We start from the raw sequence: 26,840 nt of genomic DNA, 5'->3' as shown, positions 1-26,840 counted from the left end.
GAGAGAGCTTGAGATCAGCCATCTCAGCACAGCCAAATGATTGAATTATGTAAATTTTTCACTGTAATGGTTGAGCGAGGAAGCTGGCACAAAATCACGAATCTGCTTGTCCGTAATAAGAAGAGCACAATGTCACGGCTGAAGGGATTGAGCTTTCCTCTGAGGTGATATGCCTGTAGATAATATTACATGTACTCAACAGTGTGACCTCCCACCAGCAGATGGCGTAAGACATCAGTCAGGTGACATCCGGCTATCCGCAGAAGGTTGGAAGGCGTACACAAGGGCAGTCGCACATAAGGGCAGTTCCAGGAGAGTCTAATATAACTCTATGATAACTTGGTCTGGCTGAGGTTCCAATCGTTATCTAACCACGAGTACATTATTACATTCAGTTTGCTGGAAGTGATGACAAAGCCCTCAAGCCACTGGACACACTGTTCGGAAAGAGAGCAAGCCAACTCAGTGGACAGATGCTAATTGCAAGCTTGTGTTCCTCTTTGTTCTCATGCTGTGGCACCATGTGTGGCCTTTCATCAAATTGCACTGTGTTCCCCTGCCGAGAGTTAATGTAACCTCAACTCGGCCCTTAGCTTTTACTACTGTCATCACATATTGCCAATTGTTCCTTGTTTGGTTTTGCCATTTTGGGCAACTAGCCATTTTATTAAATCTCACAGTTATGGAATAATGTGTGAAAAGCAGAGGGAAGGCACATACTCATGCAACGGTTTTGTGGTATGATTTGGACAAAGCGATTCTGCCCACTGTCTGAGCTCATGTTAACATGTTGCGTCACAAAGTGACAGGATGTGGCTTTGTCGGGAGCCCAAGAACAACTTAAATGGAAAGTAGATCCCTTTTATTATTTACAGAATTCCCTAGCATTCCCAGATATCAACTGTGGTTCTCTTGGCACCACTCTCTCTGCTGAGTATGAAAATTATGGGTACACGTCCGAAGCAGTCATTCTGGGCTGACAGCATTACTGAGTGAGCGGCGTGTTGCAGGAGCGGCCATCTTCCTGTTGTGAGATTAAACCAGGAAACTGCCTCTCAGCTGGACATTAAAGATCACAGGGTGCTATTCCAAAATGTTTTTATTGAGATTTTTGTGGTGTGCAGAACAAGGGTACATGCATTTGAAGACAAATGGAAAAAATGAGAAAGATAAAAAAGAGAAAAGGATAAAGAGGAATATTTACACATCGGTCTGTTTCTGTTGTTAACATCAGTTGTCTTACATTATTTAAAACAGTGGTTACAGTTTTCTGTTTTTCATTTTTCCGAAGGGATTTTGATTCTGGATGGGTCCCCTGCTAACCCTTAATCCTAACCCCTCCCTCTTCTTCCGGCCGCCCCTTCGCACGGCTGTCTAGTGCCTTGTCTGTTCTTGTATCCTGCTCCAGTTGCGTTGGTGTGATGCTGTCTCGTGCTCTTTGTTGGACATGGTTGGGTTCCATATCTCTTTGTTTCTCCCCCCCCCCCCCCCCCCATTCTTGCTGTATCATAGACATTCATAGAATTTACAGTGCAGAAGGAGGCCATTCGGCCCATCGAGTCTGCACCGGCTCTTGGAAAGAGCACCCTACCCAAGCCCACATATGTCTCATGACTACCTTCTCCTGCTCTTTGGCTTTTTGGCTGTTGGCTACAAACAGGTCTTGGAACAACTGAGTGAATGGCTCCCACGTTCTGTGGAAGCTTCTTCCGAGTCTCGGATGATGAATTTAATTTTTTCCATTTGGAGAAATTCCGACAGGTCAGACAGCCAGTCTGCAGTTTTGGGTGGTGCTGGTGACCGCCAGCTGAGGAGGATTCACCGGCAGGCAATTAGGGAAGCAAGGGCATCGGCCCTCCTCCCCATGAATAGATCTGGCTGGTCTGCTACCCCAAAGACCCTCATCCCCACCACTTTGGACATTGCCTCAAAGAAGGCTGTCCAGTACCCCCCAAGTCTGGGGCAAGACCAGAACATGTGGGCGTGGTTGGCCGGGTCTCCTTGACACCGTTCGCCGTCCTCCAACTCCGGGAAGAACCTGTTCATTCTGGTTCTGGTTAAGTGGGCTCTGTGTACCGCTTTTAGTTGCATGAGGCTTAGCCTTGCTCATGTGGAGGTGTAGTTGACCGTGTGCAGTGCTTCGCTCCAGAATCCCCACTCTATTTCAAACCCCAAGTCCTCCTCCCACTTCTCCCTCGTCTCTTACAGTTGAGTGTGAATCCTCCGTAGTAGTCACCCACACATGTCTCCACAGTTCCCCTTCCCTAGGATGTCCGCATCCAGTAGGTCCTCTAGCAGTGATTGTTGTGGTGTTCGTGAATATGACCTTGTTTCCCTATGTGAAACATTTTTGATCTGCAAATATCTTAGTTCATTCCCCACCATCAGCTGGAACTTTTCTGTTACTTCCTTGAGCGTTGTCAGTCTGTTGTCAGTGTAGATGTCCCTGACTGACTGCGTCCTCAAGTCCTGTCTCCACCTTCTGAAGGTGGCATCCATTGTCGCTAGCGTGAACCTGTGGTTGTTGCAGATGGGACCTTGTCGGACATTTCCGTTCGCCTGAAGTGCTGTCGCAGTTGGTTCCAGAGTGTTGCGACCACCACCGGGCTTGTTGAGTATTTATTCTGTGGGGATGGAAGTGCCGCCATGGCTAGGGCCCGGAGGGAGGCCCCGCTGCAGGAGCCCTCCTCCAAAAGCACCCACTCAGCTTCTGGCTCCTTTATCCACTCCATTACCCTCACCACGGTCGCTGCCCAGTGGTAATATTGTAGGTTTGGGAGGGCTAGGCCCCCCATGGATCTCGATCTCTGCAGTACAATTTTGGGATCCTTGCATTCCAAAGGACCTCCCCCCCGCCTGCTCCAACACCCCCCCCCCCCCCCCCCCCCCACCCCCCCAACACGAACACCACAATCAGTTTGTCTAGGGAGTTTAAAAAATGAAATGAAAATCGCTTATTGTCACAAGTAGGCTTCAAATGAAGTTACTGTGAAAAGCCCCTAGTCGCCACATTCTGGCACCTGTTCGGGGAGGCTGGGACAGGAAGGCTTTGGGATGTAGGTCGGGGTGGATCTGAATAGAAAGAGGAACCTGGCAGTTTGTTCATCTTGATCACCTGCACTCTCTCTGCCAGCGAGAGTGGAAATGTGTTCCATCTCTGCAGGTCCTTTTTAACTTCCTCCTTCAGCATGGTCAGGATCCACTTGTGGATCCCCATCCAGTCATCAGCGATTTGGATCCCCAGGTAGCGGGATTTGTGATTGGCCTGTTTAAATGGCATTCCCTCCCAGCTCTGTCTCTCCCCCTTGCGGGTTCACTGGGAAGATCTCACTTTTGCTCAAGTTGAGTTTGTAGCAGGAGAAGGAGAGTACCGTGATTACTTCCATCCTATCCTGCGTTGTGTGTCCGAGACGTGGAGGAGCAGATCATCTGCATAGAGCGAGACACTGTGCTCTCTCCCTTCTCTCCACATCTCCTTCCAACCCTTTGCTGCCCCAAACGCGATTGCCAGTGGCTCGATCGCTAGGGGCGAACAGCAGTGGTGCCAACGGGCAGCCCTGCCTGGTGTCCCTTTGCAGCTGGAGGTACTGAGAGCTGGTGTTGTTTTTCTGTACAGTCGCCATGGGAACATTGTACATGAGCTTCACCCAGGAGGTGAATCCTGATCCGAGCCCGGACCTCTCCGGTACCTCTATGAGGTACTTCCATTCGACACTGTTGAAGGCCTTTTCTGCGTCCAGGAGATGATCACCTCAGGTGTTTTCTCCCAGGATGGGGGTCATGATCACGTTCAGCAGGTGCCTGATGTTAGCTGTCTACCTTTGACAAAGCTTGTCTGGTCTTCTGCTACCACCTCTGGTATGAAGTCCTCCAGCTTCTTGGCTAGCATCTTGGCCAGTACTTTCACACCTGCGTTTAGCAGTAAGATGGGTCTGTGGGAACCGCATTCTGTTGGATTTTGTCTCTCTTCGGTATTAGTGAGATAGAGGCAAGTGCCAGTCTAGGCGGCAATGTTCTCTTTGCCATTGGATCTATGATGATCTCCCACGGCTGCGGGGCCAGTCCTATCGCAAATCTTCTGTAGATGTCAGCCAGGAAACCGTCTGGTCCGGGCGTCTTCCCCGCCGGCATGGAGCTAATACTCTCCATGATCTCTCCCAGTCCAAGCGGTGCGTCCAGGCCCCGTCTCCTATCCTCCCCCATGACTGACATGTCCAGTCCATCGAGGAAGTGCTTCATCCTCAAATCACCTGCTGGGAGCTCAGAAATGTACAGCCCCCTGGTAGAAGGTATTGAATTATTCGTTGACCTTTTCTGACTCTGCTGCTAAGTTGCCTTTGCTGTTTCTAATCTGGGCTATTTCACTAATGGCTGCCTGATTTCTCAGCTGGTGAGCCACTAGGCAGCTGGCTTTGTCTCCATGTTCATACAGGGTCCCCCGTGCCTGATGGAGTTGGTGTACAGTGGTAATAGGTGTTCAATGTGACAACGTATATACAGATTTGTGCATTAGTCCCTATAACCAAACTGTGCCCTGTGCCAACTTAACTAGTGTTTAACTTTCTGGCCTTACGGGCCCCAATGCTACGTTTAGGTGGATCCCCAGACGATACATCAGGAGTGTGATACCTGCCCTGCGCCCTAGACCCCGTTGGTTGGCGTCTTCTGGGGCGACCGGGTTTGGATGGGCCTGGCTGCTGCTCGGGTATCCCAGGTAGTGTGGTGCCACCCTGTTCTGCCTGCTGCCCACCAGATGCACCAAGGACAGGAGAGGGGAGTCCGGGGTGCTGCCTTGTTTCAGCACCTCCCCATGCGGTAATCACTGGTACGGGCCCGATCACCTCGATGGTCCCCAGGCTACTCCATGGGACAGGGGTGAGAGTGGAGATATCCCCTGAGGCTCCCCCCCTTCATATGGCACTGCCAGTCCTGGAGGCCCGCTCTGGTCGCGACCAGAGTCTGTACGCTCACGGCCATGGAGCACAGGGAGTGGACCATCAACGTCTGGGACTGCGGCTCATCATGTATTGACTGTGCCACCATTTCTCGATTTGTGTCACATCAGTCAGTGACTGCGCCATCTCCCTCTGGGACTGGGCCACCTTGCTCTGCGCCTGCACCATGTTGGCCAGCACCTGGGTAATGCCGCCGAAGTTCCCAGCCCTGACCCGCTGTCACTGGACCACGCTCAGAAGCTCCACTGCAGTTTCCGGTTGTCTCTGGAATATGCCTGCCTGTGAGGCGGCAACTCTGCCCCGGGCCTCGGCCAGCACCTGCACAGAATGCCCCAGGCCTTGGACATGCTGATATACAGCCTAAACCATCGCCCCCAATGCCTCCACCGGTGACGCCACCCATACGGTGTTGGCCTGGGTGGCACGCATGTCAGCACCTCCTCCTGCTGTTGCATGCGATTGGACTACTCCAACTGCACATGCAGGTGCTGGATGCTCTCCAATAACCCTTCAGATAGTCCCTGGCTCTGTGACTGTATCTCCACAATCGATGTTACTGTCCGTTCTAGAAGCTCGAGACCCTTCTGAACAGTAGCTAGTCCCTGGAATCAGCCCGCCCTCCGACTGTTTGCCCCCTCGGGAGTTCCTACTTCCACCTGCTGTACCGGATCAGCTGTGTGGTGCGCACTAGAGACTGTCCCAGGAGCCTCTTCACTAAAGAGCCCAACCGAGGTGAGTGTCTCTGGGATGGTGGAGGGTGTTGGATGCAGCTGTCACAGAAAGTCAGTCATCCTCAGACTCAAGCTCTGGGGTCTCCTGAGTCTCAGGTGGAGGGCTGGTGTCCGAGCTGCTATCGTCGCTGCTCACAGGGGGTCCTGGCTGTGGCACTGGCTGTGGGGGGGGGCGGGACACTGGATGGACCCGCCCGATTGCCAGCTGCTCCTGCAAGACACAAGACAAGACACATGATTAGACCGTGGGCCATGAGTGGTGGGGGTGAGCGTGTGGGTGGGGTAGGGTTTGGTGGTGAGGGTGGTATTCGAGTAGTGTTGGGGGGTTGGTTGACACACGTGTCACTGGGAACCACAACTCAGCTGTGTCTCACTTCCTCCCACGTAGCCGAACTCCACCCCGGTGACATCCCTTTCCTCCTGGCCGCCGAACACGTCCAGGGCCCTCTGCTCTGCCATGGTGAGGGGCCGCAGGTCTGGCAGTCCCCCTCCAGTCTTCTTCCACTTTTGGCGGCCTTTTTCTGGGGGGGGGGGGTGTGAACAGAAAACAACAGCGTTAGACAGTCCGACGCATACAGCCCAGGGGGTGTGTAGCATGTGGCCTCAGTGGCCAGGACACATAAGAACATAAGAACTAGGAGCAGGAGTAGGCCATCTGGCCCCTCGAGCCTGCTCCGCCATTCAATGAAATCATGGCTGATCTTTTGTGGACTCAGCTCCACTTTCCGGCCCGAACACCATAACCCTTAATCCCTTTATACTTCAAAAAACTATCTATCTTTATCTTAAAACCATTTAATGAAGGCGCCTTAACTGCTTCACTGGGCAAGGAATTCCATAGATTCAAAATCCTTTGGATGAAGAAGTTCCTCCTGAACTCAATCCTAAATCTACTTCCCCTTATTTTGAGGCAATGCCCCTTGTTTCTGCTTTCACCCGTCAGTGGATACAACCTGCCCCATTCTATAGAATTCTATCTATTCCCTTCATAATTTTAGATGTTTCTATAAGATCCCCCCTCATCCTTCTTTCCAACGAGTACAGTTGCAGTCTACTCAATCTCTCCTCGTAATCCAACCCCTTCAGCTCTGGGATTAACCTAGTGAATCTCCTCTGCACACCCTTCAGCGCCAGTACGTCCTTTCTCAGGTAAGGAGACCAAAACTCAACACAATATTCCAGGTGTCACCTCACTAACACCTTATGCAATTGCAGCATAACCTCCCGAGTCTTAAACTCCATCCCTCTAGCAATAAAGGACAAAATTCCATTTGCCTTCTTAATTACCTGTTGCACTTGTAAACCAACTTTTTGTGACTCATGCACTAGCACACCCAGGTCTCTCTGAACAGCGGCATGTTTTAATATTTTACCATTTAAATAATAATCCCATTTGCTGTTATTCCTACCAAAATGGATAACCTCACATTTGTCAACATTGTATTCCATTTGCCAGACCCTCGCCCATTCACTTAACCTATCCAAATCCCTCTGCAGACTTCCGGTATCCTCTGCACTTTTTGCTTTACCACTCATCTTAGTGTCGTCTGCAAACTTGGACACATTGCCCTTGGTCCCCAACTCCAAATCATCTATGTAAATTGTGAACAATTGTGGGCCCCAACACTGATTCCTGAGGGACACCACTAGCTACTGATTGTCAACCAGAGAAACACCCATTGATCCCCACTCTTTGCTTTCTATTAATTAACCAATCCTATATCCATGCTTTACTGTTAATGCCATGCATCTTTATCTTATGCAGCAACCTTTTGTGTGGCACCTTGTCAAAGGCTTTCTGGAAATCCAGATATGCCACATCCATTGGCTCCCCGTTATCTATCGCACTGGTAATGTCCTCAAAAAATTCCACTAAATTAGTTAGGCATGACCTGCCCTTTATGAACCCATGCTGCATCTGCCCAATGGGACAATTTCCATCCAGATGCCTCGCTATTTGTTCCTTGATGATAGATTCCAGCATCTTCCCTGCTACCGAAGTTAAGCTCACTGGTCAATAATTATTCGCTTTCTGCTTACCTCCTTTTTTAAACAGTGGTGTCACATTTGCTAATTTCCAATCCACCGGGACCACCCCAGAGTCTAGTGAATTTCGGTAAATTATCACTGGTGCATTTGCAATTTCCCTAGCCATCTCTTTCAGCACTCTGGGATGCATTCCATCAGGGCCAGGAGACTTGTCTGCCTTTAGCCCCATTAGCTTGCCCATCACTACCTCCTTAGTGATAACAATCCTCTCAAGGTCCTCACCTGTCATAGCCTCATTTCTATCAGTCGCTGGCATGTTATTTGTGTCTTCCACTGTGAAGACCGACCCAAAAAACCTGTTCAGTTCCTCAGCCATTTCTTCATTTCCCATTATTAAATCTCCGTTCTCATCCTCTAAAGGACAATTATTTACCTTAGCCACTCTTTTTTGTTTTATATATTTGTAGAAAATTTTACTATCTGTTTTTATATTCTGAGCAAGTTTCCTCTCATAATCTATCTTACTCTTCTTTATAGCTTTTTTAGTAGCTTTCTGTTGCCCCCTAAAGATTTCCCAGTCCTATCGTCTCCCACTAATCTTTGCCACTTTGTATGATTTTTCCTTCAATTTGATACTCTCCCTTATTTCCTTCAATATCCACGGTCGATTTTCCCTCTTTCTCCCATCCTTTGGTTTTGTTGGTATAAACCTTTGCTGAGCACTGTGAAAAATCGCTTGGAAGGTTCTCCACTGTTCCTCAACTGTTTCACCATAAAGTCTTTGCTCCCAGTCTACCTTAGCTAGTTCTTCTCTCATCCCATTGTAATCTCCTTTGTTTAAGCACAAAACACCAGTGTTTGATTTTGCCTTCTCACCCTCCATCTGTATCTTAAATTCCACCATTTTGTGATCGCTCCTTCCGAGAGGATCCCTAACTATGAGATCATTAATCAATCCTGTCTCATTACACTGGAACAGATCTAGGACCGCTTGTTCCCTTGTAGGTTCCATTACATACTGTTCTAGGAAACTATCGTGGATACATTCTATAAACTCCTCCTCAAGTCTGCCTTGACCGACCTGGTGAAACCAATCGACATGTAGATTAAATCCCCCATGATAACTGCTGTACCATTTCTACATGCATCAGTTATTTCTTTGTTTATTGCCTGTCCCACCATAATGTTACTATTTGGTGGCCGATAGACTACTCCCATCAGTGATTTTTTCACCTTACTATTCCTGATTTCCACCCAAATGGATTCAACCGTATCCTCCATAGCACCGATGTCATCCCTTACTATTGCCCGGATGTCATCCTTAAATAACAGAGCGACATCACCTCCCTCAACATCCACTCTGTCCTTCCGAATAGTTTGATATCCTCGGATATTTAACTCCCAGTCGTGACCATCCTTTAACCATGTTTCAGTAATGGCCACTAAATCATAGTGATTCATGATGATTTGCGCCATCAACTCATTTAGCTTATTCCGAATACTATGAGCTTTCAGGTAAAGAACACTTATGTTGGCTTTTATACCTCTGTTTTGAATCTTAACACCTCGATCAGTAACCTCTCAAAATTATATTTTCTCTTAACTTTTCTCCTAATTTTCCTTGTCGTTGAACCCATATCTTCATTAACAACCTGACGAGTCGCTTACCATTTATGTTTTTACTTCCCGTTTTATTCCGTTTGTTATTACTGGGCCTATTCACTGAGCTCCCCTCAGTCATTGTACCTTGTACTGTCGCCCTTTTTGATTTTTGACTATGGCTTGTCTGCCTTACACTTTTCCCCTTACTGCCTTTTGTTTCTGTCCCTGTTTTACAACCTTCTGACTTCCTGCATCAGTTTCCATCCCTCTGCCACATTAGTTTAAACCATCCCCAACAGCTCGAGCAAACAACCCCCCCCAGGACATCGGCTCCAGTCCTGCCCAGGTGCAGACCGTCCGGTTTGTACTGGTCCCACTTCCCCCAGAACCGGTTCCAATGCCACAGGAATTTGAATTCCTCCCTCTTGCACCATCTCTCGAGCCACGCATTAATCCTATCTATCCTGACATTCCTACTCTGACTAGCTCGTGGCACTGGTAGCAATCCTGAGATTACTACCTTTGAGGTCCTATTTTTTAGTTTAACTCCTAACTCCCTGAATTCAGCTTGTAGGACCTTGTCCCATTTTTTACCTATATCATTGGTGCCTATGTTCTGCAGCCGCTCCGAGACATCCTTGACCCTTGCACCAAGGAGGCAACATACCATCCTGGAGTCTCGATTGCGTCCACAGAACCGCCTGTCTATTCCCCTTACAATTGAGTCCTCTATCACTATATCTCTGCCATTCGTCTTCCTGCCCTGATGTGCAGCAGAGCCAGCCACGGTGCCATGAACCTGGCTGCTGCTGCCTTCCCCTGGTGAGCCATCTCCCTCAACAGTGTCCAAAGCGGTATATCTGTTTTGCAGGGAGATGTCCGCAGGGGACATCTGCACTGCCTTCCTACTCTTGCTCTGTCTTTTGGTCACCCATTTTCTATCTCCCTCAGTAACTTTCACCTGCGGTGTGACCAACTCGCTAAACGTGCTATCCACGACCTCCTCAGCACGCGGATGGTGAGTCCAAGGAGAGTCCATCCGCTGCTCCAAAGCCCGTCAAACGGTTTAACAAGAGCTGCAACTGAACACACTTCTTGCACGTGAAGGAGCCAGGGACAGTGGACATGTCCCTGAGTTCCCACATCCCACACGAGGAGCATTACATGGGTCTGGGATCTCCTGCCATTTCTTAAACCTTAGGTTAACTGATACAACTACAATTCCAAAAAAATGAAAGAAAAAATAAATAAATAAATTTGGGAATGAAAAGAAAAACTACTTACCAGTCACTTAGTAGGGTTAAAAAGCACCTCCTCCCCACCCAGCTTCGAATTCCCACCTAGCCCTGAGTGTCCAAAATTTCCCTTAGTGTTGGGTGGGGTTACTGGGTTATGGGGATAGGGTGGAGGTGTTAACCTTGGGTCGGGTGCTCTTTCCAGGAGCCGGTGCAGACTCAATGGGCCGAATGGCCTCCTTCTGCACTGTAAATTCCATGAAAAAATTCCCAAACTCACTCTTTGTTGTGTCTCACTCTGGCTGTGTCTTCTCTGTCTCACTGGGAGACACCCGGCCATGGTGGTCGGTATAGGTACCGCCATGTGGTGCAGGGTGGTGGTTCACCCACCCTCCATGTTGGGGGGGGGGGGATGTCCAGTTGCAGGTGTGCGGAAGTGGGGTTAGTGCCAGGGGCATAGTGCTGCCTACTCACCCTGGCAGTCCTGAGGAGATCATGCATTTTTTGTTGGCATAGCTGGCCGGTCTGGATGGTATTTCCCACGGCACTTACGGCCTCTGCCAGCTGCGCCCAGGCCCGCCGAATGGCAGCGACTGGCAGCCTCCTTCCCGGGCCTGGGTAAAGGTTTACCCTCCTCTCCTCCAGAGCGTTCAAAAGGGTCTCAAGCTCTGTGTCTGCAAAGGGGCTGGTTTAGCACAGTGGGCTAAACAGCTGGCTGGTAATGCAGAACAATGCCAGCAGAGCGGTTCAATTCCCATACTGGCCTCCCCGAACAGGCGCCGGAATGTGGCGACCAGGGGTTTTTCACAGTAACTTCACTGAAGCCTACTTGTTACAAGAAGTGATTATTATTATTAAAACATGGGGCCATGTGTCTTGCTACCTTCTTGTCGGCTGGGCAGTGGTGAGTGCAGCGTGTATATGCGACTGCAGCTTGTCAGCCTCCAGAGTGTCCGTCACAAACCCGGCGTATCCCGTAACATTCCACATTGGAATCGATTGTGTTCCACGTGGAGCCGGCGCTAGCCTCTTATTAATAACTGAATTAGTCCAGGTGCAGTGTTGGCGTCAGGACTTAGTCCCAGAAATGCAGAATCCCGGCCAAGGTGTTTCTTCTTTTAATATTTGCTTCTCTTCCGAATAGAAGATTAAATAAATTCTTTCTCTGAAGAGGCACTGGTTTCTGGTCTAGGGGAGGGGAGGAGGATCTGAATCATGCCATGGAAGATGAATCATGAGGTACGGTCAATTACCCACAAACATATAATGTGTTCCAGGAACAAAGAGTATTTCATGTTCGTCATCAAAGACATAGTTACTGTGGTTAGCTCTCACTCAATGAAGTTGATGTGGAGAGCAATAAACCCAGTTCCAGCTGCTGAAACACCTCCATGTCCATCATGTTGGGAAATGTTCTATTGGGAGTCAAGGTAGATTGAGGACAATCTGGAAGGTTTTGTCCATGCACTCACCACAGAGAGTGGAGGGTCCGTGGAATGCACCGCCCATGGAGGTGGTGAAGTCAGAATCATTAGGGCATTTAAGCGACTCTTGGACAGCAGTAAATTGAAGGGGCGTAGGTTAGGTTGATCTCAGATTAGGATAAATGGTCGGCATAGCATTGTGGGCCGAAGGGCCTTTACTGCGCTGTAATGTTCTATGATGTGGAGATACTGGTGTTGGACTGGGGTGAGCACAGTAAGAAGTCTTACAGCACCAGGTTAAAGTCCAATAGGTTTGTTTCAAATCACCAGCTTTCAGAGCACAGCTCCTTTCTCAGGTGAATCTGAGATAGATAGGTTCTTGATTAATATGTGGATCAGGGGTGATAGGGAGAAGGCAGGAGAATGGGGATGAGAAAATATCAGCCATGATTGAATGGCGGAGCAGACCCGATGGGCCAAGTGGCCTAATTCTGCTCCTATGTCTTGTGGTCTTTGATGCACGATCAATTGCACAAAAGACTCAGATTGTTACAACTGTGGCTTTATTACAGTCAGATGCGTGGCCTCCTTCTGCAGCTGACGAAATGGCTGATCAGGAGGAGGTCATGCATATTTATTCGGCTCCTTGTGGGCGGAGCTAGCCGGCAGGGGCTACCTGCGAACCTGTAGTGCAGGTCCTACCTTACATCCCCTAATACAGGTGCACACAGTGCATCACCACATTCACCCCCTGTTAAAAATGAGTCAGGCGGGGGTGGCATGGAACTATATACAGGTTTACAAATAATTTACAGAGGGGAGGGGGGGAAATAAATGTATGTCCATCTTGTAGCCTGGTGCCCGTCAGAGGTTAAGTCTGTCCGGTGGTTTGACGGTTCGCTGGGAGCAACGTAGCGGTGGTGGCGATGTCGGTGCTGGCGGTGTTGGTGCTGGCCAGTAGTTGGATGACTTCGGGAGCGTGCCGAGATCTTCCTCGTCCTTTAGCATGGGAAGGAGAATGAGGGATGGACCTAGTGGGGCTAATGCTGGGAGCGCCGGGGGAGGGCAGGGTGGCGCGTGGGTGGGGAAGTGTTTGGGAGTGGAACCTGAGGGAGCCAGGTCCCTGAGTGAGACCGTATCCTGGCTGCCGTCGGGGAACTCCACATAGGCATACTGGGGGCTGCCGTGGAGCAGGTGTACCCTGTCCACCAAGGAGTCCGCCTTGTGGAGTCGGACATGCCTACGTAGAAGAACCGGTCCTGGTGCTACGAGCCAAGTCGGGAGCAACACCCCAGATGTGGACTTCCTAGGGAAGTTAAAAACACGTCAATGGGGTGTGTTATTTGTGGCGGTGCACAGTAGAGACCGTATGGAGTGCAGTGCATCCGGGAGGACCTGATGCCAGCGAGCGGCTGGGAGGTTTCTGGACCGTAGGGCCAGCTGGACGGCCCTCCATACCGTCCCGTTCTCCCTCTCTACCTGCCCGTTTCCCCGGGGATTATAGCTGGTCGTCCTGCTGGAGGCGATACCCCTGCTGAGCAGGAACTGAATGAGGATCCCCTGTCGCTGTGGATGTAGTCGGGGAGACCGAACAGACCGAAGATAGAGTTGACGGCATTGATAACGGTGGCAGACGTCATATCGGGGCATGGGATGGCAAAGGGAAACCTGGAGAATTCATCGACCACACTGAGGATATATGTGTTGCGGTTGGTGGAGAGGAGGGGCCTTTTGAAATCAACGCTGAGGCATTCAAAGGGGCGGGACGCTTTCACCAGGTGCACATGGCCCGGCCGGAAGAAGTGTGGCTTGCACTCCGCACAGACCTGGCAGTCTCTGGTGACTGTCCGTACCTCCTCAACGGGCTTTGCGGGCTTTGACGAGGTGATACAACCGAATGACCCCCGGGGGACAAAGGCTGGGGGCTCGATGAGCTTGCCGGGGCAATACAAGATCTCGTAGTTAAAGGTGGAGAGCTCGATTCTCCGCCACAAGATTTTATCATTTTTGATCTTGCCCCGCTGCTTGTTGTTGAACATGAAAGCTACCGACCGTTGGTCAGTGAGGAGAGTGAATCTCCTGCCGGCCAGGTAATGCCTCCAGTGCCACACCGCTTCAACGATCGCCTGGGCCTCCTTTTTAACGGACGAGTGTCGAATTTCAGAGGCATGAAGAGTGCGGGAAAAGAATGCCACGGGTCTGCCTGCCGGGTTTAGATTGGCAGCGAGGGCGACATCTGAAGCGTCGCTCTCTGCTTGAAAGTGCAGTGTCTCATCTACTGCGTGCATCCTGGCCTTGGCTATGTCTGCTCTAATACGGGCGAAGGCACGTTGTGCCTCGGTGGGTGGGCCTTGTCCGTGTAGTTTAGGACCCACTGGGTGTAGTAGGAGAAGAACCCAAGGCAGCGTTTGAGGGTCTTTGGGCAGTGGGGGAGGGGGAGCTCCATGAGGGGGCGCATGCGGTCGGGATCGGGCCCCAGGAGTCCGTTTTGGACTACGTAGCCGAGGATGGCTAAGCGGTTGATACTGAAGACACACTTCTCCTTGTTGTAGGTGAGTTTGAGGAGAGTGGCGGTGTGGAGAAATTTGGCAAGGTTGGCGTCGTGGTCCTGCTGATCGTGGCCGCAGATGGTGACGTTGTCCAGGTACGGAAATGTGGCCCGCAGTCCGTGCCGGTCATCCATTCGGTCCATTTCTCTTTGGAATACCGAGACCCCGTTAGTGACGCCGAAGGGAACCCTAAGAAATTGATAGAGGCGACCGTCCGCCTCGAAGGCAGTGTATGGACGGTCCGATTTACTGGTGGGGAGCTGGTGGTAGGCGGATTTAAGGTCAATCGTTGAGCAGACCCGGTACTGTGCAATCTGATATATATATCTGACATATATCAGATATGCGAGGAAGTACGCGTCGAGCTGCGTGTACCGATTGATGGTCTGGCTGTAGTCCACGACCATTCTGTGTTTCTCCCCAGTTTTAACCACTACCACTTGGGCTCTCCAGGGGCTATTGCTGGCCTCGATAATACCCTCCCGAAGCAGCCGCTGGACTTTGGACCTGATGAAGGCCTTGTCCTGGGCGCTGTACCATCTGCTCCTGGTGGCGACGGGCTTGCAATCCGTAGTTAGATTGGCAAAGAGGGAGGGGGGTCAACCTTGAGGGTCGTGAGGCCGCAAACGGTGAGTGGGGGTAGGGGCCCGCCGAATTTGAGGGTGAGGCTCTGGAGATTACACTGAAAATCCAGACCCAGCAATAGTGCAGCGCAGAGGTTGGGGAGGACGTAGAGGCGAAACTGCTGAATTCTACACCCTGGACAGTGAGATTGACCACACAGAAACCTCGGACCGAGACAGAGTGGGATCCAGAGGCCAGGGAGATCCGTTGGTTGGCGGGGTGGACCGCGAGGGAGCAGCGCCTTACCGTGTCCGGGTTGGTGAAGCTTTCAGTGCTCCCGGAGTCCAGTAGGCAAGGGGTCGTGTGGCCATTGATTTCCACTGTCGTCGAAGCGGGGGCCAGGTTGTGAGGATGGGACTGGTCCAGCGTCATTGAGGCAAGCTGCGGGCGGTCGTCCAAGGATTCAGATGGTGAGCATTGGCGACCCGGATCCAGCGTTGCAGTCCCGTGGGGGAGACAAAATGGCGGTGATGGCAGCGTCCGGAGGACCTGTTGAGGAGAAGATGGCGGCGCCCATGCAGCGCACGTTGTAGGGGCGGGGCAAGATGGCGGCATCCATGGAGCGCACGTTGCGGGGGTGGGGCAAGATGGCGGCGCCCATGGTGCGCACGTTGTGGGGGCGGGGCAAGATGGTGGCGCCCACGGGCCGCACGTGGACCTGGGGGGAGAAGATGGCGGCGCCCACTGGTCGCACGTGGCCCCGGGAGTAGAGGATGGTGGCGCCCATTGTGCGATCGGCTGGGGGAAGGGGGCGATTGTGAGCGTGATAGCGGCGACTGCGTGGGCCTGGTACACCACCGCAAAATGGCCCTTCTTACCGCAGGATTTGCAACTGGTGGCGGTGCGGGCTGGGCAGTGCTGGCGAGGGTGCTTCTGCTGGCCACAGAAGTAGCAGCGGGGACCCCCAGGGTGCGTGGTGTGGTGGGCGGCGCAGGCATATTAAGCAGGAGAGGCCCCACCGGGGGGTCGTTTGCGCGGTCCAGGAGGGGTAGGAGCGGTGGGCCGTGCAGCGAGCTAGGTATGATTGGACGTTGTGAGATCCGACCGTCATGGAGAGCGCTAAAGCTTTCGTCTCCGCTAGGTCGAGCATGGCCCCTTCCAGCAGTCGTTGTCGGATGGGGTCCGACGCAATCCCCGTCACAAATGTATCACGTATGAGGAGATTGGAATGGTCAGTGGCCGTGATGGCCTGACAGTCACAGTCCCGTATGAGTTGGATAAGAGCCCGCCAGAAGTCTTCGAACGACTAACCAGGTAGTTGTACGCGAGAGGCGAGTACGTGCCTTGCGAAGAGTGTGTTTGTCTTCTGAACGTAGTTCTCGGGGCATCCTGGATCAACGGGAACACGCTGGAGCTCAACCTGGAGTATACAACTTGGATCTTCTGAGCTTCCGTCGGCGTGGGGGTCGCAGCGTTGATGTAGGCCTCAAAACAAGCCAGCCAGTGATTAAAGTCCTTTCTGGCGTCTGGCGAGTGCAGATCCAGCTGCAGGCGATCTGGTTTGATCCTGATGTCCATAATGTAGAAAAATCTGACTGTAATAAATTGATGCACTATCAATTGCACAAAAGACTCAGATTGGTACAACTGTGGCTTTATTACAGTCAGATGCGTGGCCTCCTTCTGCAGCTGGCGAAATGGCTGATCAGGAGGAGGTCATGCATATTTATACGGCTCCTTGTGGGCGGAGCTAGCCGGCAGAGGCTACCGGCGAATCTGTAGTGCCGGTCCTACCTTACATCCCCTAATACAGGCGGACACAGTGGATCACCACAGTCTTATAGTCATAGAATTTACAGTGCAGAAGGAGGCCATTCGACCCATCGAGTCTGCACCGGCTCTTGGAAAGAGCACCCTACCCAAGGTCAACACCTCCCCCTATCCCAATAACCCAGTAACCCAGTAACCCCACCCAACACTCAGGGCAATTTTAGATACTAAGTGCAATTTATCATGGCCAATCCACCTAACCTGCACATCTTTGGACTGTGGGAGGAAACCGAAGCACCCGGAAGAAACCCACGCACACACGGGGAGGATGTGCAGACTCCGCACAGACAATGACCCAAGCCGGAATCGAACCTGGGACCCTGGAGCTGTGAAGCCATTGTGCTATTCATAATGCTACCGTGGTGCCCCACAATGCTACCGTGCTGCCGTATGGAAAGCTAGTGTTTGAAACAAACCTGTTGGACATTAACCTGGTGTTGTAAGACTTCTTACTGTACTGTTCTATGTTCTACGTTAGCGTAGAATATGTAAAAGAATCAGGGGACAGAAGAGAATAATGGAGTTCAGCTAAAAGATCATCAATCCTGATTTTATTTTGTGACCGAGCAGATTTGAAGGGCTTTCTGGCCGACTGCTGCTCTTAGTTCTTAACGTCTTACATTATATATTTCAGAAGATCTAAGCTTTTTGTCCTCCACACTGTAACTCCACACTTGAGGGCTGCATATGAAATGTAACAGTTTGCCCTGTCAAACATTGCCACGGCCAATGTTTATTGTTGATTCCAAATGGCCCTTAAGATGATGGAGAGGGTCAGTTGTGAATAGGATTTATTCACCACTCATTACACTTTCATATAAGTGGGTAGAAAGCAACATAAGCTAGCTCCTGTGAAGGTAAGATTCTCAGACCGTGTATATGAGCAAGTAAAACCACTAAGTCTGAGTAAATGCCTCTGGCAATCTCAAACCTGTAGCCAGGCTGATGGAATTTCCATAGGCATGTGATACTGAATGCAGCCAATCAGAGTGAAGTAAACTGCAAAGTCCGAAGAGATCATAAGAAAGATGTTTGTTCAGCAAACAGCAGTATTTACACATCTCAGGGTCCTCACTTCTTCCCGTGAGCTGCTACAGCAGCTGACCTGTTATACCAGAGCTGGTTAACTCACAACCCAGTTAGCACCAGGGAACAGTCATTCCCGGCTGGGTGAGTGCCATGCTGGGTTATAACACCCCTCCCCCACAAAGTACGAAAACCCGCTCAACCACGACCGTGCAGGAGAGGGCAGAGAAAAGGAAATGGAGGAGATGAAAGAGGACAGAAAACCAGTCGAACAAAACGGCAACGGCCAGACAACAACAATGAAAATAAAAATAATTTCCGGCCCAACAAGGCACCATGAGAAATGGGGGAACAGAAGGGACCAGAATACACCCCACCAAACATCACGTCAGGCCCAACACCCCCACCAACCACATAAAGGGCGAAGCTACTGACACCTGAGTCTGGGAATGGTGCGCACCATCGAGCCAAGGCCTTACCGGTACCTTGTAACATTCAGCCACAATGAAAATGAAATGAAATGAAAGGGGACCAGATGTCGGGGCGTGGGGCCAACGGTCGACACTACACCCCCATATACCCCAAAAACGCTCACCACATATCAGCGTAAGAAAAAAAGGGGATTAACTGCACCCACCGCACACACAGGTAACTGTCACCCCGGAATATATACAGTACCGCTTTGTTTAGGCACATCACACAAAGAAACCACAGGGACCGCACAGCCCAACAGTGTCAATAGGCACAAAACCTGCAGCCTTGTGGCCAACATCAACACCCATGTAGCCCATCTCGTAGTCCCAATATCATGGAACTGTCTTTCAAAATCAAATCCACACTCACAAACCCAAGCGACAGTCCAAAAGGGCGGCGGCCAACTGCAATAAGGACTCCTCCCCAGTAAACCATTCTGCCACCACAAACCGGCATCAAGAAAACAGCCACAAATGGAAATGGATGAAAACATTGCGCGATCATCACCGGATGTCGCCTGATGAGGTCGCCTCCCGTACTCCCGGATACATCAGACCCCAAACCTCTCCCTGCAAACACACTCCACAAGCCGGCATCAATCCTCGGCCCGACACTCGCCTGCCATTTCAATACAGGTTGCTAAAGAGGGTCTCGCAGCAACGGAAAGTCTGTATCTCAATCAACATTCTTAATACATTTCAGGGAAGGCTGCCAACAGCTCCAATTCATCCTTGTCGCCAATGAAGGTAACGGCAAAGGGGTAGTCCGAAGAGTTCATTAGAAAGGCTTTTATCCAGCATTGCAGCAGTATTTACGCAGGGCACAGTTACACATCTCAGGGTCTTCACTCATGTTGGTCAACACACAGCCCAATCAGCACAAGGGAACAATCACATCAAGTTTGTACTTTTCTTTGTTCTTTTACACAGAGGGTAGTGGGTGCCTGGAACTCGCTGCCGGAGGAGGTGGTGGAAGCAGGGTCAATAGTGACGTTTAAGGGGCATCTTGACAAATACATGAATAGGATGGGAATAGAGGGATACGGACCCAGGAAGTGTAGAAGATTTTAGTTTAGACGGGCAGCATGGTCGGCACGGGCTTGGAGGGCCGAAGGGCCTGTTCCTGTGCTGTACTTTTCTTTGATCTTTGTTCTTTGTACTCATTGTATCCCCGGCTGGCTGAGTCCCATACAGGGTCACAACACAGAGGATGGTTAATATGATCATTTGAAAAGGTAGCGAACATTAGAACATAGGATTAAGGAACAGGAGTAGGCCATTCGGCCCTTCGAGGTTGTCTGCCATTGGATAAGATCATGGCTGATTATCACTGTGGCCTCAGCACTATTTTCCTGTCTTCCCCTCAATAACCATTGACTCGTTTGTCTATAAAAATCAATTGAACCTAACATTGAATAAAGCCAATGAACCGATCTTCACTGCTTTCTGTGCGAGAGAATTCCTCAGGTCAACAATGGGCTGTGGGTAATATTGTGCTGAGGATGGTCAGGGAAGTCCAGCAATGGTTCTCGGGGCAGCTGGGATGATTGGAGCTCAGTGAGACCCGGGGGCATTGCCAGCTCAGTGAGCAGCGGGGATCTGTTCAGCAAAGCAAGACAGCTGGGGTCATGCTGGGGTCATGCTGGTGATCAGTAAGCAAGCATGGACTCTCCTGTCCCTTACCACAAAGAACAGTGCTCAGAGGAAATAAAATCTTCTTTCAGAAGAACAATGGACCCAATGGACCCAATGGACCCAATCACCCGCAAGTAACCCCCCACCCCCACCCCCTGCAAGGTCGCACACCATCCTGACTTGGATTTGTGTTGTTCCTTCTTAATCTCTGGATGAAACTCTTGGAATTCCCATAACAGCTGCAATGATACAAAACGAACCCTCACCACCAAACTCCCAAGGGCAACGAGGAATGGAAAATAAAAGACAGCCTTGTAAGCAATGCCCACTCTCTGTGATTCAGTGAAGAAAAATCTGTAATTCATAAGTGGCCGTCCCATGGGCCTCAAAAACTCCAACCTCAATTGAAGTTACTAACTGTTTGGTCATCTCACGAGGGGTAGAATTTCCTTGGCGATTCCATGATTTTCCATCACAACAAGGCAGAAATCCCAAGGGAAAGGGTGTAAGCAGCCAGTTATGCTGCTTCTTCCATGTTCCATCCAATATTCTACTGAAGATGCAGAGGTGCCTCAGCAGGACTTCGACAGGCTGAGTGAATGGGCAAATATGCATGGCAGGGTGCAGTATAATGTAGATCAATGTGAGGTTCGGTCGCAAAACAGGAAGGCAGATTATTATTCGAATCGGTGTAATTTGAGAGATGTGGGTACTCAGCGAGACCTTGGTCATCAGTTGCTGAAAGTAAGCGTGCAGGTTCAGCAGGCAGTAAAGAAGGCAAATGGTATGTTCGCCTTCATAGCAAGAAGATTTGAGTATAGGAATGGAGATATTTTACTGTAATTGTATAGGGCATTGATGAGGCCACACCTGGAGTATTGTGTGAAGTTTTGATGTCCTCAAAGGATATTCTCGCTGTGGAGGGAGTGCATCAAAGGTTTAGCAGGCTGATTCCTGAGATGGCGGGACTGTCATATGAGGAGAGACTGAGTCGGTTGGGATTATATTCATTGGAGTTCTGAAGAGTGAGAGGGGGTCCCAGAGAAACTTATAAAATTCTAACACAACTAGACAGGGTATAATCAGAAAGATGGTGGGAGAGTCCAAAACTAGAGGTCATAGTTTGAGGAGAAGGGGTAAACCTTTTAGGACTGAGGTAAGGAGAAATGTCTTTGCCCAGAGAGTGATGAATCTGTGGAATTCATTACCACAGAAAGTAGTTGAGGCCAACGCGGTGTGTAATTTCAAGAAAGAATTAGATATAGCTCTTGGGGCGAAAGAGATCAAGGGATATGGGGGGAAGGCGGGATCAGGGTATTGAATCTGATGATCATCATGATTGGTGGAGCAGGCCCGAAGGGCCAAATGGCCTCCTACTGCTTCTATTTTCTATGAATGTTTTGAGGTTTGAAGTTACGACAAACCATTGGAAGAACCCAGGGAAAACTAATGAGAGTCTCTTACTCACAGTATAATTCTTCCAACTGTCCATAATACTGTCATGACACCCTGGGCTAGTGCGCGGTTAATTCCAACCCCACTTGACTTGGAGTCGCAACTCAGATGAAATTATATTTTATTTAAAATACTCGAGGTCTTTGGTTGAGATCAATAAACTACAGTCACCAGGTTTGTAACTCATTAACAACTAACCTTGTATTATGTATTGTGTTTTAATTAAATGGACAGAAAATATAATATCTACTATCCCATTCCCAACCCAATCTCTGCACACACACACATTCACAAACACAAACAAACACCACGGAGGGGAAAGGGTGATGGAAAGGAAGAAAATATTCAGAAAATAAAAGGATATGGATTTTTGGTGCAGCGGGATGACTTCCAGTCACTGAACGGGATTCTCCGTCCCTCCAGATCCATTTTCTGCTGTGGTGCGCCTCTGCTGGCAGCAGGATTGCCCGGCCCGGCAGCCAGCCAATGGGGTTTCCCCCAGGCCATTGAGAAATCCGCGGGAGTCAGTGCGATGCCAGCCAAGTGGAGGATCTCGCCCACAGAGAATCCCGCCCAATGTCTTTCTGAAGTTCAGGCTTTTGTTCAAGTACTTTTTCCTTCTAAGCTTGAGATGGTTTTCTTTGGCATGGTTGTCCACTTTCTCTGCAGATGCAGCATCATTTCAGATTGGCAGCAAAGGATAGGCCAGGCACTCACTGCTCTCAGAACAATAGAGCAGTTCTTTCACTTCAGCAAGTAGGAGAGAGAGAGAGAGACATCCTTTCACTTCCAAGGTCTGAACACTTCTGCCAAGTTCTCTCAGAAAGCTTCACGCAGGAACCAATCACTGACTGTAGTCAGGCAGAACACTGTCCCCGGGCATCCTACTGGTTGCTAGTTAACCAATGAAACCGATTCCCTCCAAAGCTGGCTCCTGAGATCCACTCGGTGCCCAAGAGTCTGGTTTCTCCTCTGCTAAATCCAAAACCTGGGAACACAGTGTCCTGGGAAGCAGGCTGTTTCAACTGAGCCTTCTCCTGAAGGACTTATCCTGACTCTGGGTCCATGCACCAAAATAATAAAAGAACAAGAACAGAGGAAATAAACAGGAAGGAATCTTACAATACTCGGCGATTTAGATAGTGATGGAATCGACGACTCAAACTTGGAAAGTACAGGAGGATCGGTAAGCAGAGGACACAGATTTTTAAAAATTGGAAAATAAGCCTGGGGAGAAATGCGGAGAAATTTTTGAATACAGCGCATTATAATGTGGAATGTGCTGTCTATAAATGTGACGGAAGCACATTCAATCGCAATTCAAAGGAGAGTTGGATATGTACTTGGAAATTCATCAGTTGCAGGGTTATGGGATAAGACCCGGAGAGGAGGACTGATTGGACATGTTGTTCAAAGAGTCAGCACAAGTGGGTTGGGCCAAATGGTCTCCTTCCTTACTGTAAGATTCGATTTTGGCATCCCTGCTTTACACAGCTTGGTGATTAGTTCATAGAATGGATTACAATCCTCACTTCTCATAGTAACAACAACTTGTATTTATACAGTGTCTTTAATATAGTCAAATATAGTCAAAACATTTCCCAAGACTCAATGGCTGGCATATTTCCCCAGCTTTGACCCATAACCCCTGCACATATGCAGCGGGATTCTCCGTCCCCACCCGCCAGGTCGGAGAATCCCCAGGTGGCGGCACGAATCCTGCTAAGATTGGTGGAGTTGCAGATAGCGAGGAGGACTGTCAGAGAATACAGCAAAATATAGATAGATTGGAGAGTTGGGCAGAGAAATGGTGGATGGAGTTCAATCCAGGCAAATGCGAGGTGATGCATTTTGGAAGATCAAATTCAAGAGCGGACTATATGGTCAATAGAAGGGTCTTGGGGAAAATTGATGTACAGAGAGATCTGGGAGTTCAGGTCCATTGTACCCTGAAGGTGGCAACGCAGGTTGATAGAGTGGTCAAGAAGGCATACAGCATGTTTGCCTTCATCGGACGGGGTATTGAGTACAAGAGTTGGCAGGTCATGTTACAGTTGCATAGGACTTTGGTTAGGCCTCATTTGGAATACTGCGTGCAGTTCTGGGCGCCACATTACCAGAAGGATGTGGATGCCTTGGAGAGGGTGCAGAGGAGGTTCACCAGGATGTTGCCTGGTATGGAGGGTGCTAGCTATGAACAAAGGTTGAGTAGATTAGGATTGTTTTGGTTGGAAAGACGGAGGTTGGGTGGGGACCTGATTGAGGTCTACATAATTATGAGAGGTATGGACAGGGTGGATAGCAACAAGCTTTTCCCAAGAGTGTCAGTTACAACGGGTCACGATTTCAAGGTGAGAGGGGGAAAGTTTAAGGGAGATGTGCGTGGGAAGTTTTTTACGCAGAGGGTGGTGGGTGCCTGGAACGCTTTACCAGCTGAGGTGGTAGAGGCAGGCACGATAGCATCATTTAAGAGGCATCTAGACAGATATATGAAAGGGTGGGAACAGAGGGAAGTAGACCTTGGAAAATAGGAGACAGGTTTAGATAAATGATCTGGATCGGCGCAGGCTGGGAGGGCCGAAGGGCCTGTTCCTGTGCTGTAATTTTCTTTGTTCATTTACTTCCGGGCAAGACAGTGGGCTGAGAAGTTGCACGATTCACTGGCCTCTGTTTTCTCTGGGCTCTCTATTCAGCCAGCTGAGCTTTTAGTTTTTGCTTGCCTGTCCCACTGCCCTTCCAAACAGAAAGCACCAGAGTTCAGAGCCATCAGCAACTGTCTCCCAGCTGTCAGTCAATGTCTGCCATCTTCACATCTTGCTTGCAGGTGTCCTTGTAATCGAGCTATGCAGGCCCAGGAGCGCATGGCCCAGTGGGCAGTTCAAGGTCTTGGGGTATACAGTGGCCGAGCCGGTGCAGATGTTGTTTGCTCGGCAGTGGCTGTACACTGATGGAATTAGCTCACTCCCTCTTAATTGGCGATCTTGCCCTTTGAAAGTGCCAAGCTGGGAATCTCCCTAAAAAGAATGCTCCCATTCATTCATATATATCTGGGGTCAACAGGGCTAATGGATATGAGAGCTCCTATTAAGGTTAGGTGAGGCAGCAAGGCTGACAAACAAACACTTTCTAAATATCTTGGGTTCTCCATTAGCTGACGGCACAAATTGGGAAAGGCGATTGGGCGGAGAATCGGTTCCGATGTCAAAATGGCGGCGGGGCCGATTTGAAGCCAAAACGCAATGCTCCAGCACCTCGATGGCAGCGTCAATACAGTCCGGAACTCACATACAGTAGGCAATATTTGCATATCATTACTGGGCCCGACTGTGTATTCTCCGGGGCGTCCGCAATTCCCCACCTCCGATGGGCCCAGATCCCAACGGCACGGTTCACTTGTGCTTTCAAAAATCATGAAACCGGTGTGGCGTCTGTTGAGGGAGAGAGAGGGGGTACAGAAAGTGTCCATAGTTGTGCCGATGGCCAGTGGGCTTCTGCCAGGGCCGGGAGGGAGTAGCGGGGTGGTGGCCAGGTGGTGGGCTGTGGGGCCGGGGTCGACGGGCATGGAACACCACTACCACAGCCAGCAAGGCCGCCATATAGCTACACACACAGCTGACTGCCCACTGTGAACTTAGTGCCACAGGTCATGTAGGTGTCCCCCCCTCAGTGTACTCCCCTAGGTGCCCTCTACGCAGAACCGGGTGAGAGCCCTTCAATAGTACCAGAATCGTTCCAGGTGTGGCACCAGTTTTTCTGTCGTGAAAGTGCACGAATTCTGCCTTGGAGTTAAAACTTTGGGCAAGATTCGCTGTTCCCCGACGCCGCTATCGTAATCGGCGATCGGGCGGAGAATCCCTTCCGACGGCGAAATCGGGAGTGTCGCAGGTTTGAAGCCGGATTTCAATCATCCGCCCCCTTTGAAATGGCATCATCGTGTCATGCGCCCGCATGCCGTTGGAATGGCGTTGGTGCGTCACCTGAAGGCTCTCCACTGATGCTCCGCCCTTGATGGGCCGAGTTCCCGACCGCATGGGGGACGTGCAGTCTCAGCGGTTAGGAACAAGGCCGGGAGCCGTTCTTCTGGGGGGGGGGGGGATTCTGCGAGGGCTGGGGGACTTGTGGGAGGGGGTGGCCAGGGGGGCACTATTTGGCAGGTCGAGTCCGCCCACGTCCGGCGCCTTGTTTTACGGCGTGACCGCTGCAGGTCGTTGCCGTACGAATGTGCAGCTCCGGACTCGGCCATTCTCCAGGTGTTTATATGGTGGGATCCGGGAGTTTTACTCGGTGCTGCTGCTAGCCCCTCACCAGTCGCAGGTTCGGTGAGGGTCCGGCGCCGAATTTGCTGCCGTAAAACAACACAGTCCTACGCCATCGTCGGCACGAAGCCTCAGAAACGGAGAACTTAGGTCTTTTAAAATACAAAGAGAATAAAGCAGCAAAGAAGTGCAAGTGGGATTGAGAGGTGGATTGCCAAGCATTGGAGGTACATATGGACCACATATTGGACATCTGGTGTCAGAAAACGTTTCAAACATCAGGATTGCATTGGTCTCTTTGGGTCCTGTATGTTCCAACAATACAAATAACACGTTCAAAATCATCTTGTGTTTATTATAATAGGACATTCTGTTCCTTTTGTTACAGTTGTTATAATAGTCTTTCTCTACCTGTCTCCTGTTTGCTATTTTACCATGGTGATGATTGGGAATAAAGACAACAGGCAATTGCTGGAATTGAGGTGGGCACTGCATCTTCAGACCAAATAAACAAACAGTGAGGAGCATTTTTAACCATTCCCAAGCAGGTGGACTGTGAAAATCACATGGGTTAGATCACACTGGAGAACTGTGCACACTTCTGGCCTCTGGAAAGATAGAGAAGCATTGGAATACAGCTCAAAATAATTTCACAAAGATGATACCAGAACTGAGGAGTATAATTATTCGATAGTCTAAACAGGTTGAGGCCCTTTTCTCTCGAAAAGAGAAGGCTGAAGGGTCACCTGACAGAGAACGAAGGTCTTTCAGATACTGAAGGTTTGATAGAGTGGACTGAGAAACATGTTCCCCCTTGTGCAGTGTCTAAATTCAGGAGGCATAAATGCAATACAGTCACTATATCTAATGGCGAATCCAGGATTAACTTCTTAACCCAGATAATCGTTAGAAATGGCATATTTGCATTTAAGAGGAAGCTAGATGCACACAAGAGAGAAAGGAACAGAAAGATATGGTGCGATGGTGGTGGTGGGAGAAGGTTTGTGTGGCATGGACAAGCTGAGCCGGTGGCCATTTTCCACAGCATGATTGGCAAAGTGCCCCGATCAAAGTTCCCGCTGTGAACGGGATTGTGCCTAACCAATATCAGGAGCA

Source organism: Scyliorhinus canicula, chromosome 7 (genome assembly GCF_902713615.1).
Source record: "Scyliorhinus canicula chromosome 7, sScyCan1.1, whole genome shotgun sequence".
Lineage (NCBI taxonomy): Eukaryota > Metazoa > Chordata > Chondrichthyes > Carcharhiniformes > Scyliorhinidae > Scyliorhinus > Scyliorhinus canicula.
Note: the sequence above shows the minus strand (reverse complement) of the source record.